The following is a 6088-nucleotide window of genomic DNA, read 5'->3' as shown; positions in this document are numbered from 1 at the left end:
CACTAGGATATGGTATGCTTTCATGGTTTCCCCTCTGTTTTTTTCCTTTTTTTAACTAAAATATCTTCTCAGACCTCCTTCTCTATAGGGTTATCAAAATTCTTTGAAGTATTATCTGATTTTAGAACTAAGGCTTAACCATTCCTCTTCAGGACACTTAAAATCACTCCTAGTCTTCTAATTTAGTACTTCAGTCTACCACATACCCACTTCAGTCCCCCTGACCTAGCAGAGTTCTGAAAAGTACAAGGCAACATTTCTGAAATTCAGCTATTGATCTGATTATACAGAGCCTACCTGCTTGAATGAAAAAAAAATTTTTTTTTGAGTAGTTTATTGAGTAGTTTTAATTTATTGAGTAGTTTTAATGTCTTGGCATCGTTCTAATTGTTCTGTGGGCATTGCTCACTTAATCTCCACGATAACCTGAAAGAGACAAGTCATGTTATTATTATCATACCCATTTTCCAGATGAGAAAGGTAAGGCCCAAAGAGGTCATTGAATTTTTTGTAAGGCCATAGGTCATACCAGTAGAGCCAGGATTCTAATTCAGGCAGTCTGACTCAAGAGTTCACATTTCTGTCCACTATGCCATGTTCAGAGAGTGGTCTTACAACCTGTTTTGAAAGTTATATTCAAGGCTGTGTGCAAGTGGAAAGATCATAGCACTAACTAAGGCCAAAGGATAGGCTCTCAATGTGATTTTGTCACAAATTAGTTGTGCAAATGTGGGCAAGCTAATCTCTCTGGAAAAAGCGAGGCAGAAATGTATTACCTTAAGTCCCTTTATAAGCACTTTATTTAAGCAAATACTGCAATTTTCAGTAGGAAGTATTTAAGCAGAGCCATTAAGACCAACATTGAATAGAGCTTTTTGGGTCAATCTGTGCAATTGACACAGGGCTCCATGGAGGACTTCCTGACTTGAGCACCTCTTCTGTCTCTTACCAGATATAAGATGGTGGCAGGTTAGTTATCCTGCCAGAGCCTCAATTCCTTCATCTGTAAAGAGCAAATAATAAAAGGTGTCCATCTCAGGGGATCATTGAGGGTAGATAAACAGTGCTTTTAAAACATTTAGTGCAGCATTATACATGCTTCTCTCTATAATCCTATGAGGTTACTATTATTAGCTTCATTGTACAGATGAATAAACTGAGGCCTAAAGAACTTAGATAACTTGTCCAAGGATATTTATCCTGTAAGTGATAGAGTCAGGATTCTAACCCAGGCAGATGGGTATTTAACCAAACACTATCTTTCCCCCAGGACAATGCTATAAGTCATTTATTACCTGAGCTAATAATCCCTTTCTTAGTATGTACACAACTTACCCACCATTCCACAGCCAAACAATTTGGCTAGAACTGCAAAAGATTTCCAGGATCCGGCCCCAGCACAGACCCACAATCCACTGTGATTCGTCAAGGCCTCTCTGTTCTGATTGGTTAGTACTACGCACACACACACACACACACACACGCACACACGCACACACGCACACACACACACACACACACACACACACACACACACACCCCCATCCCCATCACTAGCACAGATTCCTTTTCTGGAATGCCCTTCCCAAGACTCCTTCTAAATTTTAAGCTTTGCAGGCTTTGTGGGCATTCAGCCTCCCAGGCCTATCCCAATCCTCACATGCCCCTGTAGATAAACTTGTTTTACTAAGAGCTAATTTCCAATTTAGCGCACAATATGGAGAACTAAAGTTTCACAAAGCAACTGGTGGGAACGGCCTCAGGATATACTGAAATTTGTTCATGTCATATGTCAAGCAACTAAGAGAATTAAATAGGATACCTAGGAAAGTAGAACATGGGTCTCTGTCTCCTATGTTTCCTGCACTGCAGACAGATGCTTTACCCGCTGAGCCAGCAGGGAAGTCCCAGAACTTGGCCAGACAGGAATAATGAGTGTCCTTAAGACACATGTTGAAACACAAGAGAACTTGTATCCAAATTTCACTATATGTTTCATGTGCATTTATTAAAGACTTTAGAATTCTCTGATTTTTGAACTACAGTGCAGGAACCAGAGAGGGAGGCAGAGCTATTTGTGACCTGTAGTTGTTTCATCAGTTGCTCTGTAAATGCTTTTTCTTTTTAATTGAGAGGTAGGATATTGAATTTTCAGAATAGAAAGATTCCTTTATTTTGATACTTCTGTGATTCTTCAAAGCCCCAAAGACACTTCATCACTAACTGATTCTAACAGACTTTGCTCTGTTTGGGCTCCCCTGTGTCAGAGAATAAAAAAAGTTCACAGTTGGCACCTCTGTGTGGACACTAGTCCTGGAAATGCCTTTAGTTTTCATTTCACACTTGATGATGATCTGAGTCTGGGCTACTGGAAATGAGGTTCTTTAGTAAAATGCTCTAGATTCCTAGTTATTCTTCTGTCTCTTCCACCCTGCACATCCCTAGGGTTTTGAGCTGCTCTATTTCTTTGTGAGGTGGGTCTATATCCACAGAGGAGCAACGCTTAGGTTTCCCCTCATGACCTGAATCATTTATTTCTAGCTGAAGTGCTCTCTTTCTTAACTCACTGTTGTCTTGCTTGTCAAGAATCCCACCCTTCCCTTTGTGCTGCGTGTACTGGGGCTGGTGTGTGTATGTGGTGGGGAAGATCACTCAGAGAGGACCATCTTGAGTGTCTGTCCTTTGTGATAAGCTTAAGACGCCCATCTTAACTGAAGGTTTCTGGTTTTTCAACCTCATCTTTAAACTTGTGATGCTTGATAAAGGTAGCAAAACAATATGAGTTGATAAGTAAATGTTAATACATACTGCAAATACAAAAGCAGTTTCTTCTTCAATTGATAATGCATGAAAATGTGCAATAATAGTATATAATTTGCACCAGTAGGTGAGAACCCCGAATCCTTCATTATGAGCCTAAATCTGATTTTTGTTTGTGACCAGCATGAATGCTGACCTCTGCCCTTTGAATGATCTTTCCGTCTCCCAGAAAGTTCATGAAAAGGTCATGGAGCTGCACTGACTTCCTCTGTGTGTGCATGGACGTGTCTTTGCTATTGATCTGGGAAAAGACCTGGCTTTGTCCATTCAGTGGTTTTGTTCACTTTATTTTTAATGGAAACCTGATCAGTAATTATAGAATTTTTCCACCGGAATTCACACCTGACTAAGTGCAGAAAGCTAACCTCTTTTCACGCTGGTTATTTAGCCTGTGTTTTACCTTGGCCGTAACTCCCAATTAAACGCATTTCTTGTACCCTTAGCAAAGCAAAATATGGCACTTACCGGTCACAAGCTCAAAGCAGGAGAGAGACGGGGGAAATGGCTTAATAGCTGAAAATAAAAACACCAGTGAATTTTTCTTATGGATTCCTTCATGTCAAATTCATATCATGAGTGACTCTGAGTTTTCTCTTTAGATCATCTTGGCATGATCGAGGAGCAAAAATAAAAATGATTTCTAGTATATTCTTAAAGTGATTCCTTCTTTTGATGCCACCTGTCAGCGTAAAAGAGGTTATGAATCTCCAGAAACCTGCTTTACTGACACCATCAGCAGCGCTGGCACCGGTTTTCAAATCAGACTGCAGTAACTGGTAGAGTTGGAGGGTTTTAAATCTCCACTAGAAAACTATTGCCATTTATGAACAACAAGCATTGTACTGAAATGGTGAAAAATGCATGTGCGTCATATTTAGAGTGATTGTGGAGGGGGGATATAACAATACTTTTCAAGACTGTAAGCAATACGTATATTCGTATCTTGTGCTATTTATCTTGTAGATATACAGCACTAGAAGTTCTCAGCTGCTAGCTGTTAGGTTAGCATTGAGAAGGAAAGATCCTGAGGCTTGTCACTGCTGTATATCACTGCAGCCGTGCCCTTTGATTACACTGGGGCACCACCAGTCATTAATAACGGGGAAAGCTTTTTGTCTGGCAAATGCATCGCTGTATAGGCCTCCTTTCTTAACACCTAGGGATCTTGGTGAGGTTGCAAAGGTAAATTAAAGATGAAGAATGTTTATTTTACAGCCACACTTGTAAATAGAGCCGTTCCAGAGAATGTATTTTTCCCAGTCCTATAAACTTGATTCGTTTTCATATTTTGCATTTGCTCAAGGGAACTGAGTTATTAAGCTTCACTCGAACAAATAATGTGAGCACAATGTAATTATGATTTTAATTCCATCACTGTCACACTCAGTTACCACAGGGTTACAGAACAAGCTAACCACCAAGGCAACAAACGCAGTACAGACTTAAAAACCCAAGTGTGTCCATAGATGGAGATTTCCTGAAGAGTATAATAGGAATAGAATTTGCAAGGCAGGATATTTTCCAGTGTGGGAAAAAACCCAACGTGGTCAGATTTGATGCTTATTGAATGTGTTGCTTGACAGTTTAATGCCAGCAGCCAGTTTTCCAGGAAGTGAGGCTTCCCCATCAGGAGTCACCCCAAAGTTAACTGTTTGCAAGGGAGCTTGATTCACATTAAGCCAACTTAAAAGAAACAAATTTATAAATGCCACCTCCCTGTGTGACATGTTACAGCTTTTTCAAGGTGAGTACAATAATCATGTCAGTTTATCTCTATTTCATTTCTAGTGTCACTAGAGTCCATTAAGACCCATCATTCCTTAACTAGACTATTACAATAACCTCTTCTGTTGTTTTCTTACCTCCAGTCCAGCTTCCTTTAATTCAGAGGTATTCAAAGTAGGAGATTTCCACAACCCATTAGTGGTGGTAAAATCAATTTAGTGTTCCCCTATTAACATTAAAAAAAAAGAAACAGAGCAGAATGAGACAAAGCACATTGCAGCACATCGCACAAAGAAAGGGCGAGTGTTATTGCCTCACACTCTTCTTCAGCCATGTGCGTGTGTGCACATGTGTGTGTGCACACACATGCGTGTGTCTGCATACTCCTATTCTCATTGGTTCCAGATGTAAAATGTGGTTCTTCTGTAGGTTCTGATAAAAAATAAGAGTTTGAAAACTTCTGCTCTAATCCATGCTTCCTAAAGTGTAAAATGCTTCCAGGCAATTTGGGCTGTTGATACTGGATCATGTGATGACAATACGCTGCTGTTTCTCTTCCAGTCTATCTAATTTCTCTATCCAGTCTATCTAATTGGATCAAGAAGAATGTCTCAGGTTGGTGCTAGCTATTCTTAACACGCACTGACACCTCCTACTTTTCATTCTTATTGTTTTTAACAAAATTAGATGCAACTGTTTTGATAAGAAAATTATCTGGATCAAATGTTGTAATATTGTTTTGTTGATATTATATTTATTGTGTTCATTTTTTAAGACAAATGACACTGACTTTCCATTTATGCTTAAGATATAAAGTTTCTCTTAAAATAGCTTAAAGGAAAAAAGCTAATTTAAAGAAAAATATTGAGGAGCTTAGAGTACAGGAGGAACATGGTTAGGGCAAAAATTAAGATCAGCATATGGAAATCATTCAAGTTCTTGCTAAAGCTGAGACGATTAATCAATTTTTAAAACTATTGCCAGAGTAATCTTTCTAAAATCAAATTAAATCCCGTCCTTTCCCCTACATAAAATTCCTTAGTACTGTTTCACTGTCTACAGGATCTGATGCCTGCCTCCTTTTCCAAATACATCTCCTTCTACTGCCCCACTCACAACCCAGCTGAAAAATTTGTTCTGTTTCACCTCTGTGCCTTTGCCCATTCTGTACCTTCCTTGGCAGGAAGTGGTCGGAATGCCAGCCACTTCTGCCACCAGAAGCTCGTCCTCGACCCTGAAGGCTCGGCTCAAATATGAAAGCTCCAGGTCTTGCCCAAGCAGCGGGCACTCCAGGCTCCGTTCTCACATAGCAGCTTATTCATGCCATGATGAAAGCGAAAAGGGAAAGTCGCTCAGTCGTGTCCAGCTCTTTGCGACCCCATGGGACTGTAGCCTGCCAGGCTCCTTAGTCCATGGAATTTTCCAGGCAAGAATACTGGAGTGGGTAGCCATTCCCTTTTCCAGGGATTGAACCTGGATCTTCTGCATTGCAGGCAGATTCTTTACCATCTGAGCCACCAGGGAAGCCCATTCATACCACTGG

The 6088-nt window shown here is 40.1% G+C and overlaps 1 long non-coding RNA gene across 1 annotated transcript; it reads right to left on the bottom strand.

Annotated features, from left to right (window-relative positions):
* Window positions 1–3257: 3257 nt before the first annotated feature.
* Window positions 3258–5851, bottom strand: LOC122688389. Its single transcript, XR_006339430.1, has 3 exons — window positions 5717–5851; window positions 4683–4771; window positions 3258–3333 (listed from the first exon to the last, which is right to left on the bottom strand). It is a non-coding gene; the product is annotated as an uncharacterized LOC122688389 (long non-coding RNA).
* Window positions 5852–6088: the final 237 nt, after the last annotated feature.

The sequence above is a fragment of the Cervus elaphus genome, chromosome 33 (genome assembly GCF_910594005.1).
Source record: "Cervus elaphus chromosome 33, mCerEla1.1, whole genome shotgun sequence".
Taxonomy (NCBI): domain Eukaryota; kingdom Metazoa; phylum Chordata; class Mammalia; order Artiodactyla; family Cervidae; genus Cervus; species Cervus elaphus.
Note: the sequence above shows the minus strand (reverse complement) of the source record. Positions and strands in the feature narration are given on the sequence as shown.